Source organism: Octodon degus, unplaced genomic scaffold (assembly GCF_000260255.1).
Source record: "Octodon degus isolate 3935 unplaced genomic scaffold, OctDeg1.0 scaffold00015, whole genome shotgun sequence".
In the NCBI taxonomy this organism is placed as follows: Eukaryota; Metazoa; Chordata; class Mammalia; order Rodentia; family Octodontidae; genus Octodon; species Octodon degus.
Window position 1 is genome coordinate 24045197 of NW_004524591.1, and position 15448 is coordinate 24060644.

The 15448-nt window shown below is 37.6% G+C and overlaps 1 protein-coding gene and 1 pseudogene across 1 annotated transcript in view; one reads left to right on the plus strand and one right to left on the minus strand.

Moving 5' to 3' along the window:
• The window catches only part of Exoc4 (exocyst complex component 4), a 951164-nt gene that overhangs the window by 875058 nt on the left and 60658 nt on the right, over nucleotides 1-15448 (minus strand). The window lies entirely within an intron of this gene.
• Nucleotides 5820-15448, plus strand: part of LOC105741524 — a 10847-nt pseudogene continuing 1218 nt past the window's right edge.

Genomic DNA, 15448 nt, shown 5'->3' on the forward strand with positions numbered 1-15448 from the left:
TTGCTGAGTAGGGTGTCATTTAATTTCCATGTATTTAAGGTTTTTTTTCTGGTTTCTTCTGTCATTTATTTCCAGTTTCATTGTACTGTGGTCAGGTAATGTGCATGGGATAATTTCTCTTTTCTTAGATATACTTAAGCATGACCGATGGACCAGTATGTGGTCTATTTTAGAAAATGATCCATGTGCAGCTAAGAAAAATGTGTATTCAGCAGTGTTTCGGTGGAACACTCTGTATATGTCCACCAAGTCCATTTGTTTCAAACTCTGGTTCTGTTCTGTTCTTTGCTAAGTTTTTGTCTGGTTGACCTATCTTTTGGAGATAAGGGGGTGTTAAGGTCTCCTGTTAAAATTGTGGTATTGGATATTAGATTTTTCATGTCCGTTAAGATTTGCTTTATATAGTTGGGTGCCTCCGTGTTCGGTGCATACATATTTATGAGTGTTACCTCTTTCTTTTGAATTTTTCCCCTACCCGGTATATAGTGGTCTTCTTTATTTCGCTTGATCATTGTTGGTTTGAAGTTGAGACTGTCTGAGAATAGGATTGCTATCCCTGCTTTCTTCTGAGGTGCTGGGGCTTGCAGTATTGTGTTCCATCCTTTGACTTTTAGCCTATGAAGGTCTTTATGAGTTAAATGTGTTTCTGGTATACAGCACATTGTTGGATTTTGTTTCCTAGTCCACTGTGCCAGTCTGTTTCTCTTAATTGGCGAATTGAGTCCATTTACATCGATGGTTTGAATTGAGATGTATTGACTTACGATTGACATGTTATTTACCTGTTGTTGTTTAGTCCTTTTTCTCCTGTGTTTAATTGTTTTCCCTATTTAGTTGGTTGCTTCTGATCTCATTCATGGCGTTCTGATCATTTCGGTCCCTCTCTAGAACATCTTTCAGTAGCCTGTGTAGGGCTGGCTTTATCATCACAAAAGTCTTTAGCTGTTGTCATGAAAGTATTTCACTTCTCCATCAAACTCGAAAGAAAGTTTTGCAGGGTATAGTAGTCTGGGCTAGAATTTGTTTTCATAGAGGACTTGAAGTACTCTGCTCCGTGCTCTTCTTGCCTTCATGGTTTGTGAAGAGAAGTCGTCCGTAATTCTGATGGGTTTTCCTTTGAATGTGATCTGCTTCTTTTCTCTAGCGGCTTTCAGTATATTATTATTGTGCTGAATTTCTGGGATCTTAACTATTACATGTCTCAGTGTATTTTTCATTGGGTTGAGGTTACTTGGCGTCTGCATGCTTCGTTTACCTGAATGTCAGATCGTTTCCTCATATTTGGGAAGTTTTCTGCTATTACTTCTGCCTATATTTTTTTACTGTCATTTGTAATGACTCCTTCTTTCTCACTGATGCTTATTAATCTCACATTGTTCATCTTTGCATCATCTTGCAGGTGATGGATTATTCTTTGCTGCATCCTCGTTGTTTTTAACAGATCCTTTCTTACCTTTTCACTAGCTGCACCAGCATCTTCAAGATCTGAAACTCTGTCTTCACTTCCACTTAAACGGTTTTGCAAGCTTGTGACTGAGATTTTAATTTCCTCTATGTCTTTGACTCTGCTTCATGCGATCTATTTCTTTGCTGTATTGCTCATTCAAGGAATCTGTCATTTTTCTAATCTCCTCTAATTTTTTATCAATATCTTGTTTAGAAGCAGTTATAAATTTATTTACTCCAGTGTTTCTTTTCAGATTGGGTTTCCTGCCTATGTTTCTGTAGTTGCTTCTTTATTTCAGATGCTATGAGTTCTGAGAATTCTTTTTTTATTTCAGAAAAGAAGTGCGCTCTGAGTTCCTCTATAACTTTCTGCTACTCCTCTATTACTTTCTGCTATTGCTTATTTACTAACGACACTATTAATTCATGCATTTGAGCCAAGCTAGTGTCCTCTCCACTTGTTCTCGGTGGGCACTGGGTTTCCTCAATATGTTTCTGCGTTTGATTCTTTACTGCAGATGTTATTAATTCAGGGATTTCTTTTTTTATTTCCAATCTGAGTTCCTCCATACCTTTCTGCAGCTGTTTCTTTATTTCAGAAGCCATTGATTCATGGCTTTCAGCTGTGTGATTCCCAACTTGTTCTATGTTAGTGTCCTCTGCACTTGTTACTGGTGAGTTTGGGTTCTGAGGTTGCATTTTCTTCCTTCTCGTCATTTTGTGTAGCACTGTCTTCTGACCTTTGTTGTACATCTTCATTGTAGTTATAACCTTAGCATTTACTGAAGTTCAGGTGCAGATCAGGCTTGGGTAGGTCCCGGAACGGGGCAGAAATTCCTACTCGGCAGGCGGGGTAAGGGAGGTGCTGCGGAGTTGTGGGGGGTGTCCCAAAGGGGTGGAAGAGAGTCTCACCCATGCTGCACCTGGGCTGGGACCAGTAATAGGTCCTTCAGGTGCAGGGTAGCCAGAAGCTCTCCCAAACACTCACCGGGCCTGGGCTAGGACTGGGTCTGGGGGTTCCAGGAATGCGGCAGAAATTCCTACTAGGTGGACGGGGTGGGGGAGGTGCTGCGGAGTGGTGGGGGGTGTCCTAAGTGGGTGGAAGAGGGTCTCACCCACGCTGCGCCTGGCGCAGGGTAGTGGGAATAGTAGGTCCCGCTGGCGCAGGGTAGTGGGAAGCTCTCCCACACACTCACCGACCTCGGCTAGGACTGGGTCTGTCCTTGTTTTTTTTAATAAGTATTCTAAATCAATCCATCAGCCTGATATTCACAGAAGGCCTACATATTGGAGAGCTTAAATGTAAGAATTTTCTATCGCAGAAGATCTTTAAAGACTATAAAAGAGTTGCACCCCAATTTTGTAGACTTAATAAAAAAAGATAAGACCAAGAATATCAGCTACTCAGTAGCCTGCTTCTGAAAGTGGCTCACCAACTAACTAAACATTGCTGGATTCTGAGTTGCTTCCCTCTCCCTCTGGAGTCAGATTCCAAGTTCTTCCATCAGAAACAAAGAATTGGACAAAGCAAACAAAAACAACCTATGACAAAATTTTTAAGCAAGCTTGGGCAGAGCAAAACAAGCTAAAAGCAAAAATAAGAGCCAAGGAGATAGCTCAGTGGCCTAAAATGCCTGCCTGGCAAGCACAAGGTCCCAAATTCAATCCCCTTCTGAGTACACAGTGCCAGCCCTGAAAAAAGGCAAGGTGACGCATGCCTGTAATCCAGTGCTGGGGAGACTGAGCCAGGAGGATCACTGCAAGTCCAAACTGTGTAGCAAGACTCTGTATCTAATAAATAAACTTTAAAAAGCAAAAGTAAAAGTACAAATTGCATCTGGGAAATATAGCACACGCTTAGCTTCTTCTTTTATGTTGTCCAAATCTTGATGAAACCCACAAGAATGGTTCTGATAAGCAGTGTTGGGATCCCATATCTCAGGCTTAAGTCATGTCTAGGTCATCCTACTGAAAATCTGCTCAGTTCTCAGGAAAATTCCAAGTGGCTTTGGGAACTGTGCAGCAGGTTTGTCTAGGATTTTGTAATGCACAAGTCACACCTACTTCTCAGTCAGCTTTGCCACACCCCAGCCTTCTAAATTACTACTTTCTTAAGCTTTTTTTTTTAAATAGCAAAAGTAATGAATACTAAACCAAGAAAACTTAAAGGACATATAACTTCCCTCATCAGATGTAATAATATATAATATTTAACCTATTCCCTGAAATCATCTTGCAACTCATTTTGCAAAAATGATTATTTTTAAACGGTTTTTTTTTTTCATTTGACAATACCTTAGAAACATCTATCCATCCATAAAAATATGATTTTTAGTGTTTTCATCTTAAACCACAATATGAATATAAACAAATGACTTAAAAGTCATTATACTTAAAGTCACTGATTTTTTTTTACTTTTGTATATCTTACTGTAATAAATATCTATGTATGTGTATGCAAATATATTTCTGAACACACTGTAATAAAAACCTTAATTCTGTAACATTAAATTCTATGAGCAAAATTTCAAGTCCAAAGTTATGTACTTCATTGGATGTTCTCAGACACAATATCAAAATAAGAGCTTTATTTATTATAGAAGTCCTTATAATAGTTTTATTTCCAATTACTTTCTTAATGATATTAAACTATACCTATCAACGTAAAAAAAATAAAAGAATTGTTAGATGAATAAAGCAAAGTTCAGAAACAAAATTTCTCCTTGTTCTAAACTTCATGGTTCCTTCAATTACTAGTTCATATCAGTGCTCTTTTAAGAAAGCATTAAAACCTAGGTTTCTTCTCCAAAATTCCGAGAGACCACTAGGAAAGACATTTTGTTTAAAAAGAGTCAGGAAGTCACTTACCCTATCAACTTACTTGCTTTTCTGGGAAGTTAGAGAGTAACAATTTTCTTATAACAGGTAGCAAAAGAAGTCTCTGAAAGCTACTTTAAGCCCACACTTGAATCAAGACAATCTCACCCACACTCTGCAAGAACCCTAAAGCCACTAGAAATGCTCAGCTCATACACAGCTCTTTACTAATATGAACTCTTAAAATTTCACTAAGGAATGCAATTTTTTTTTAATTTAAGAATCAGGCAACAAGTAATCAGTATCAGGATGACTCTCACAGAAAAAAGACTTCAATAAGCTCCTCCTATCTTGCCAAGCTAAGCAAAGAAATCCATATGTGAAGCTAAAATCATAAATATGATGTATAACAACAAATGACTTAGATATTATTTTTCTACCTGGAGACTCAAATGTGTAAACACACATACATGGTCTATCTCACTAAAAAACATATATACATTACTGAAGCTAGCACTGGAATAGAAATGCTGCTTAATAATATAAATAAATAATTCCAAGGCACTTATTATAAAAGTCCTTTTCTTTTTACTTGTCACTGGGTGATGGAAATGATAAAGATGACGCTTACACCACTTAAATGTATATACTGCTTTATACTTTACAAAGTACTCTTTCCATACACTATTCCACTTTCATTCTCACAATCATTCAATGAAGTAACAGAGTGTTTGTACATCCCTCACACAGATAAAAATACCAAAAGTTGTTAGGAAAAAATATTTATTTTTTTATTTCATTGTACTAGTAAGAATTTTCTGCATTTAAATCAATTTTGTTTCCAGTTTGCCACAGTGTACAAAGCCACCACTTTTCAATTAATAAATGTGTGAAGTCTGATGAGGACACAGAAGAGATGCACAAAATTAGATCAAGTTGACAGGTCTAAAGAGTTCTAAATCAGTCCAAAGCTGCAGAATTATCAAACTCAATTAGTAAAACAAACTCATTTTGACCAAATAGGCTACAAATTAAAAAACAAGTGCTTATCAGCTGTATTCCAAAATTACAATAGAGGATGGCAGCAAAGCATCTCCAAACACTGTTTCTACAATAAATGTAAATATCACCACATGGTATGTATCATGCACAAATACCTGGTTCGTTTCTAACTACTTAGAGAGGATATAAAACAAAGACAAGAACAATGACTTTTGGTCCACTGTACAGCATAAGCTAAACCCTACGTCAACAATTCCAAATTTGTCTGCACACTGAATTCACCTAGGAATGTCAAATTTTATGGAAGCCAGCAGCCCAACCCCAGGGATTTTGATTAAATCAATCTGGGATGTGACCTAGACTTTGAAATTCTTCAAAGACCCTCCCCCCCAGTGCACTTTAGGAATCACTGCCCTACAGCCTACCAAGGTGAAATTCTTGCACTTGATATGGCATAATGCAAGAAAACAGAATTTTTATCAGCTTTAAAATAGAAGAGGCAGGTCACTTTTCAGACGCCTCTACCCATCCTCTTAAGTAATTTGTTGCCAACCATGGTCAAGCCCACCATGTTCTTCGATATCACTGTTGACAGCGAGCCCTAGGGCCATGTCTCTTTCAAGCTGTTTGCAGACAAAGTTCCAAAGACAGTAGAAAACTTTCACACTCTGATCATTGGAGAGAAAGGATTTGGTTATAAGGCTTCCTACTTTCATAGAATTATTCCAGGATTTATGTGCCAGGGTGGTGACTTCACATGTCACAATGGCACTGGTGGCAAGTCCATCTATGGGGAGAAATTCAATGATGAGAACTTCATCCTGAAGCATACAGGCCCAGGCATCTCATCCATGGCAAATGCTGGGCCAAACACAAAGGGGTCCCAGTTTTTCATCTGCGCTGCCAAGACAGAGTGGCTGGACGGCAAGCCCATGGTCTTCAGAAAGGTGAAAGAGGCACAAACACTGGTGGAGGCTATGGAGCGCTTCGGGTCCAGGAATGGCACAACCAGCAAGAAGATCACCATCACCAACTGTGGACAGCTCTAACACGCGTGACTTGTTTGTATTGCCACCACCAGACCAGACCATTCTTCTAGCTAAGGAGAGCACCCTGCGCCTTACCTGCTCAAAACGCCCTATTATCTCTGCTCTTATCGTAGTTCTCGGAGTTCCACGTTTTCCTTGCTCCCCTACAAATGTACCTACCTGGATTGCAGAATTAAGTTTATAGTTATAAATAAAACTAAACAACGATTAAAAAATAAACAAAATAAAAGAGGCAAATGAATAGCAGATTTAAAAAGTAAAAGAAAAGAAAACTAGTATAATAACCATGTATCTATCAAACAATCTGGTTTTTAGAAACCTCAGCTTTCAAAAACAAATTAGGGCCGGCCAAATAGCTCAGCAGATTAAAGCACCTGCAAGAAGGCCCGGGGGCCCAGGGTTCGATCCTCGGGCCTGCTATGCCAGTCTGGCCCCCGGGGCACGCTGAGACAGCCATTGAGACTGGGTGTGGTAGCACTCGCCTGTAATCCCACTCTTGGGAGGCTGTAAACAGAAGGATCACTATGAGTCTGATCTAATAGTGAACACCTGGTAGCCCCTTTCCTAAAAATACAAACAAAGCATGAAAAATAGTTACTTTAATGCTTTTTTAAATTCTATAACAGAAAAATAAAGCTGTCACAGTATAATTAATTTGGAACACAAAAACTAAGTTTACTCATTCAGTAACTTTATTTTCAGATTTTCTTATTTCATTTTACAGATATCAGATGTAGATGCTTCAGGAAATGAAGGGTCTCCAAATGCAACCAGAAGTAGCTAGAGCTGACCAGTTCATTTAGCTAGCAAACCACATTAGCATACTCCTAAGGCAGGTAATCTTAGTTTCCTTCTCTTTTTTTTTTAAACAGTGTCTCACCATGTGGCCCAAGTTGGCCTCAAACTCACAAAAATCCTCTTGTCTCAGCCTCCCAAATACTACTATTATAGACCTACATCACCACACCCAGCTAGTTTCCTATTCTTATTACATGCTTCTTCATTGTACTTACCATGACATGAGAAATTATTTGTCTTTCCCTACTAGCATGTCAACTCCAGCAAGGCTAATACTATCTTCATAGAAAATATAGACCAACAACCAAAGAGATCAAAAGGGGCATCATCATACATTAAAGACTCAATCATTATTCTGTCCTCAAACTATGTCTCAGATTTTTCAGTACCCAAAACTCAAACTCAAGACCTCATGCTTGCCACGTAGGCACTGCACCACTGAGCTGAATCCTCCCAGCCCTCATATTCTTTTTTTTTTTTTTAATGTATTTGGTTATTACAGGGTCTCACTATGCAGCTCAGACTCATAGTGATCCTCCTGTTTTTAGCCTCCCCAGTGCTGGGATTACTAGCGTGCTACACTATGCTGGGACTCCATGGCAGGCTCAGCCCACCCTTGGGGGCGGGGCTGGGGTTGCCTACGGTGCCAGGGATGGAACCAGGGATCAAACCACGGTCCCTGCACTTACCTAAGCTTGCCTAAACAGGCACTTTAGTCTGCCGAGCTATCTTGCCGGCCCCTTAGATTCTTTCTTGATAAATTATTACTATAAATGATTTGTCTTAGTCTTTCAAACTGATATTCTACACTAGAAGCATAAGGACATTAGCAATGGCTATTACATCACTGACCACTGGTACATTCTTCTCATGTTATGAAGAAATGTGTATGCAACACTGGAATAGTTTTGCAGTCACTAAACCTCTTTCACATTAAGTCCAATAAACTCATTAGAAGATGTCCCAGCTCCTGACACTCACACTGCTTTCACATCAGTACCATTCCCAGAATAGTGAGAAAAAATAATTCTATGCAACCTCTGAAACCCTTATACATTGATCATTTGATAGTGGATACATACTTGTTAATGACACAGTTACACTGTTTACAACTATCAAAATCAGTAAATCCTTTATAAACGTATACTTCTATAGGCAGAATAGTAAGTAATGACACAGAACCTGAAATTTATGCATGACAAATCTCCAAACTACAGCATGGAACTATGAGTCTTGATCATACATCTGTTATACGTACGTATGTTAAAGCAACCTAGAACTTCTGAAAAAAAAAAAACTATTTCTCCCAAAGGAGTTCCTATGACTAAAAATTGGAAGAGGTAGACAAATCACAGCACTGCTGTGACCAAGGGCAAATGCATCACTTCCCAATTACCATATCCCTATACCAAAACTGAGTCTGACAGCATGTATTGCCCTCATTATCATCTCCTCCACTCCATGACTAGCTTTTGCTTTTGGGTGTCTACATCAACACTGGGCTTAAGGAAAGATGCTGGTGGGTCCCCTCACTTGCCAGAGCAGTATCCGAGGAAATATCCAGTACAGTCACAGGACCATCATTCCCACTGTTGGAGTAGACATATATCAGATACACAGCCCACAATGCTATGTGTACCACATCCACCAGGTCTGCTACAATGGCCCCATCTCCACGTGGCCCTTGAACATACTGGATCTCTCCAACACCATCACCACACAGACCGTACTTATAGCCACCAAATACAGTCAAAGAAGCTACACAGAACACTATGAGCACCAACTGGAATCACTGTTGAATGCATACCAAACTGACTGCCTGAGACACATCTTTAGAAAAAAGCCACTCATCTTTAAAACTACACTTTAAATGTGGTAGAAATAACTCACTCACCAGATGTGAAAATCTCAATGTAGGGCCACAAGAAATATGAAAACACAAGGTAACATGATGCTTCCAAAGGAACATTAATTCTAGCAAAAGAATCCAAAGATGGTATTTTTGAAATACCGGAAAAATAATTCAAAATAATCATTATAAAAAAAACTAGATGATTTAAGAAAATAGTATATAGTTGAATAAAACTAGAAAAATAAGCCCAGAATGGTGGCACATGCCCATAATCCCAGCACTCAGAAGGCTAAGGCAGGAAACATCACAAGTTTGAGACCAGCCTGAGCTATATAGGGAGTCCAGGCCAGCCTTACACAGTGAGATGCTGTCTTAAAAAAAATTTTTTTAAAGATATTAATGAGAAATTCAGTGCAGAGATACTAATAAAACCAAACAGAAACCTTGGAAATGAAGGACACAAAAAGTTGAATTAAAAGTAAAAACATTTTTCAAAAACTTGACAGCCTCAATAGCAGACCAGGTGAGGTCTGAACTTAAAGCCCAAGTCTTTTGAAATACCTTAGTCAAATAAACAAAAAAATAAATAAAAATGATCTCTAAGACCTCTGAGACATCATGAAATGAACATATTCAAACTTCGGGAGTATCTGAAAGCAAAAGGAAAAAAGCATAAAAACCTACACAATGAGTAACAGCTAACAACTTCCCAAATGTAGATACCCAAGTACAAGAGGCCAAGAAACATGACCAGAAAAGAGCCTCATCATGTATATTATAGTCAAACTGTCAAAAGTATAAGACAAAAAGAAAATTCTAAGAACTACAAGAGGCCATCCAGATAGCTCAGTGGATTAAAGCACCTGCTTAGGCAGACACAGGGTCTGGGGTTTGGATCCATGGCCTGCGTGCTGGCCCCACCCCTCAGGTGTGCAGAGACTGCCAAGGAGACTGGGTATGGTGGTGCATGCCTGTAATCCCAGATCTTGGGAGGATGAAAAACAGGAAAGATCATTACAAGTCCCGATCTGTGTAGTGAGACCCTGTAGACCCTGTACTAAAAATGAATGAATGAATGAATGAATGAGTGAATGGCTGACTACTGGGTGTGATTGTAAATATGCCTCTGTAATGGTTGATACACTGTGTCAACTTGAAAAGCTAAACACTTAACTAAATCAGCTCAACAATTCCATACAACCTGAGACATTGAGGCCATACCTTAGGGCATAAAGGCCCCACTATCTCAGAGGATATTGAAAAAAGGACAAAGCAGTCCATTTCCTTGGAGGAGCTCCAGTCTTCCAGTCAGCTTGGATGCAGTTTTTTGGCTTTTAGTGTGGCCTCTGTCCTGGATCTTTTAGCTTGTTTCTTCTGAGGCATGAAACCAAAATGACCACCAAGAAATCTTAGCTTCTAGTTTAATGATATCATTGTTGTGCTTTTTGGTTTAACCTTTTTTTCCTCTAAACGAGGACTTCTAGTCCAGTAGAACACAAGTCCTGTGCATAACTAGCAAAAAAAAATGTTGCTGGTGGATCAGTAGGGCTATTGTCACAGACCCACTGGCCTGATATAGCCTTCTGTCACAGACTCATTAGCCTCCTAATACAGACTTACACAAAACACTACAGTGAGCTCCACAGCTCAGACTAAATCCTTCATTCTCCAGTGTGCAGATGCTCTTTGCACACTTCTTCATCCAACTGTGTAGCTGACCATCCTAAGTCAATCTTATAATACCTTATATGTTTGTATATCTTGTGTTATATCTGTTCCTCTACTAAAACCCTAACTGATACAACCTCTAATGCCAGAACACTAAACTCAAATTTACAAAATTATACAAAGTATTACTAAGTATTTCTAAGAGGAAAGTAGGATACAATCCAATAATACTGCAAGATTTTAACACCTATCTCTGATCAATGGCCAGCTCATCCATCCCATCCTTAAAATTAAAAACAAAAAATGAACATACTAAACTATACTATATTATGAATTTATTGTAGGTCCAATGGACCTAACAAACATCTAAAGAATTGCTATAGATTATACATTCTTTATACTAACAAACATATACTAAAATGGTCTATATATTAATTTGCCCACAATTATCAAAAATATTTTAAATAATAAAAATCACATGATGGAGGGCCAGCCAGGTAGCTCAGCGCACTAAAGTGCCTGCTTAGGCAGACACAGGGACCAGGGTTCAATCCCCAGCCTGCCATGCCAGCCCCAGCTCTACCCCCAGGGGACACAAGGCAACTGAGACTGGACATGGTGGCATGTGCCTATAATCCAAGCACTTGGGAGGCTGAAAACAGGAGGATCACTACGAGTCCAATCTGCATAGTGAGACCCAATAGGCCCTGTACTAAACACATTTTTTAAAAAATGTTTCTTTTCTGATCACAATGAAATAAACTCGAAATAAACAAAAAAGAAAACTTTGCAAATCACACATTCACAGAACTAAACAGCATTCTATAGAATGAACAAAGTCAGAACTAGACAATCAGAAGCCAGTAAGAAAGACAAGACGCCTTGCAACTGTGGGAAAGATACTTTTATTATGGGCCAGACCTCAAGAGAAAAGATCAAAGAAATGCATACCTCCCTAAGGATAAACATCAGAGACTGACCCTCTAAATAGGTCTCTTATCACCTTGAAAAAGCCAGGAAGTCACTAATCCAACCTCTTACAGAAAAGCCTGTTCTATATTCATGCCTGTGTGCTATATGACTTGCTTCCCCATTTTATCTCTATTTAAGCAATTTTACCTGAGCAACTGTGCTTGTAATCTTATTGGTTGGCCATAGTTTTGTCCCACCACATGCCTACCTAGTGAGTTCCCATATTTCCCACCTTGGACCTACCTCATCTTGTGGTTTTGCTCTATAAAAATCCCTAGAAAAGACAAGCTCCTTGGCAACTCACTTGGGTCTGCTTCTGTCCCTGTCTCAGACAGAGCTTTCTTTCCCTCAATAAATATATTCTGCTCTTAAACTCCACTGTTTGTAAAATTTATTTCTCAGTTTTAGAGAACATGAACTAGTCACAGGTATCTTTCAGGTTGGGAGTTTCATTCTACCATATTAAAAAAAATCAAAGGAGAAATAAGTTTTTTCTTGAAGTTAGTACAAGAAAAACAAAATATAAACTTAATATAGTAAAACACTAATAAAAGGAATAAACATCTACACCCTGTAAGGTTTCCAGTAAAAAAACCCCTACAACTGCAGTTCAAGAAAAGCAAGAGTAACAAATTTGAAGACAACAAACAGTATATAATATAACAACCATGGTTGAATTCCTATCATTTTCTTTGCTTTTTTGTTTTGTTTTGTTTTATTAATCTGTTTCAAACTTTATTCCCAGGTTTCTCCAGCTTAATTGGCTGCAAAGAATGAATTGTATGTAAGCAAAAACTAAAAAGAGCTGCAGTGTCTAAAGGGCTCGGGCTTAAAAAATATTAGAGATCTAGATTTTATCAAATTCATAAACAAAAACAATTCTCAAAAGCAGTCATAATATAAAACAGCAGGTCTCAGTAATTTTTTCCAAGTGGGGCAGCACAGGGGACTAGGGCTGGCACTCAGGGGGTCTCAGGCAGAACAGCTGAGATTAGGCACACAAACACACGTGGGAACACAAGATGGCAGCTAGCGAATTTCTATCATTTTGTGTAGTAAAATTGTGTCATTTCTCTTTTTTTTTTTTTTTTTTTACTATTTTGCTCTTTAAAAAAAGAAAAGCAAGAATAAAGCAAACTCACAATTAGTATTAAAAAAAGACATGAAGATTGGAGCAGAAATACAGTAGTTCTTCACTATTGCACGGTTCAACTTTCACAAACTTTGTATCACAGGCTTTCAAAAAATACTAATCTAAATTATTTATTGTTGATTTTTTTTTGCTGTATCATGGGATTTTGCAGTACCACTCGGCATAATATGGTGCTAAAATTACATAGGTTTATGGTTTTTAAAAATGGTTAAGAACATTAGAAGAGTTTTTAAAAGTATAGGAAAGGTTTATAAGAATGTGGGAAGAACTTATGAAGCATATATATATATATATATATATATATATATATATATATATTTTTTTTTTCTGTACTTAGGGCAGGGATTACAGGGGCATGTGTATGCGCCACCACACCCAGTCTCAATCACAGTATCAGTGAGCTCCACAGGCGGGGCTGACACAGAACACCAGGGGTGGAACCCTGGCCAATGAGTTCTGCCTAAATAGGCACTTTAGTCCGCTGAGCTATCAGACCAGCCCAAGCCTTAAAATACATAAAAATACGGAAATAAATACAACATCGCTACTTAGTGATTTTCACTTACTGTGGGGGTGTCTGGAATGTAACCTCCACGATAAGTGAGGGACCACTATAATTGAAATCACAACAAAAAAATCAAAAAGTAGGGCTTGTTTTTGAGTTAAAGCTACCAAATGTTAGCTAGACTAGCTAAGTGAAAAAATATATAAGTAAACCCAATTAGAAATGAAAAGGGAAGACATTACCATGAACACCACAGAAATGAAAAGGGTCAGAAAAAACCTATATACCAATAAATTGGAAAACCTAGTAGAAATGGAACCTGAAGATACAGAAAATTTGAACATACCAATGACAAATAACAAGATTAAATCAGTAATAAGATTCTCAACAAAGAAAAGCTGAGCACCAATGCTTTCACTGATGTATTTTATTAAACTTTTTTTCTTAGTTTTGGTTTTGGTTTTCTTTTTTTGAAACAGGGTTTCACTATGTAGTTCAGGCTACCTTTGAACTTGGAGCAATCCTCCCAACTGCTTGGATCAGAGTGTGTACCACCATGCCCAGAGTCTTTAAAACTTTTAAGGAACTAATGACCTCTTCTCAAGCTATTAAAAAAAAAAAAAAAAAAAAACTGAAATGGAGAGAATTTTTCTGAACTCATTCTATCAGGCCAACATTATCCTGATATCTAAACCAAGTAAGGATAAAACAAAAATTTTAAAAAGGAAATTATAGACCAAATTTCTCATAAACACAGATGCAAACTAATACTAGAAAGTCAAAGTCAAATCTAGCCACACAACAAAAAATACAACCAATCATCAAAATCAAGTGAGATTTATCTCAGGAATACAAGAATAGTCATCATATATAAGCTCATATATGTGACAGATCACATCAACAAAGGTATTTGACAAAAGTAGAACACCCCTTCATAATAAAAACCTTAAATAAATTAGGCATACAAGAAACACATCTCAACATAATAAAGGCCAATTATAAGAGGAAGAAAGAAGGAAGAGGGAAAAAAAGAAGAGGAAGAGAAAGGGGAATAGGAAGAAGTGGAAGAGGAAAAGGAAGAAGGGGAGAGGAAAGAAGAAGGTAGGAGAAAACACTGGCAACATATATTGAATATACTGGGCTGGGGAGATGGTTTAGTAGAATAAGCACCTGCCTGGCAAGCACAAGGGCCTGAGTTCAATCCCCGGTTCTGAAAAAAAAAAAAAAAAAAAAAGTTCAACATATATTGAATACAGGATCTAGAACAAAATAAAGATGTCCACTCTGCCCTACTCTTATCATACAGAGTTAGCAAGAACAATTAGGCAAGAGAAACAAAAGGCATGTAAGTAGGAAGGAAGGAAGTCAAATTATCCCTATGTGAAGATAACTCAATTTTATACAGAAAAACCTAAAGAGTCTACCAAGAGAATGTGAAAACTGATAAATTCAGTTGCAGGATAAAAACAAAAGTTAAGATACCAAAATCAGCAGCACTTTACACACCAGAATACTTCTATGGAAGCAATTTAATTCATAATAGTCATAAATAAAAAAAGGCCTACAAATAAATTTAACCAAAATAGAAAAAAAATCCCTATAATGAAAATCATAAAACTCTGATTGAATAAATTGAAAAAGATACAAAAATTGGAAAGCCCTCCCATGTTCATAGTATGAAAGAGTTATTATTATAATCTCCATTCTACCCAAAGAAATTTACAAAGTAAATGTAATGCTCATCAAAACACCAATGACATAGTCTCGAAAACTAAAAAACAAAATCCTAAAAATACAAAAATCTCAAAATAGCTAAAGCAACCTTGAGCAAAAAGAGCAAAGCTACAAGAATGAAATTACCTGACTTCAAAATATACTACAAAGTCACAGCAAAGTAATGTGATGCTGGCATCAAAAAAGACATACAGACCAATTAAAAAGAACAGTGTCTAGAAATAACCTCATGTGATTCTTGACAAAAGTGTCAAAACATACATTAGAGAAGAACCTCTTAAATAAATGGTGCTGGAAAAATTGAATCGTCACAGATAGAATATCTAGTTCTCTCTCTCAACAAATATCTCCCCCTATACAAAAATAAGCTAAAAATGGATCAAAGACCTACATGTAAAACCTAAAACTGTAAAACTACTAAAAGAACACACACACACACCAAAAAAAAAAAA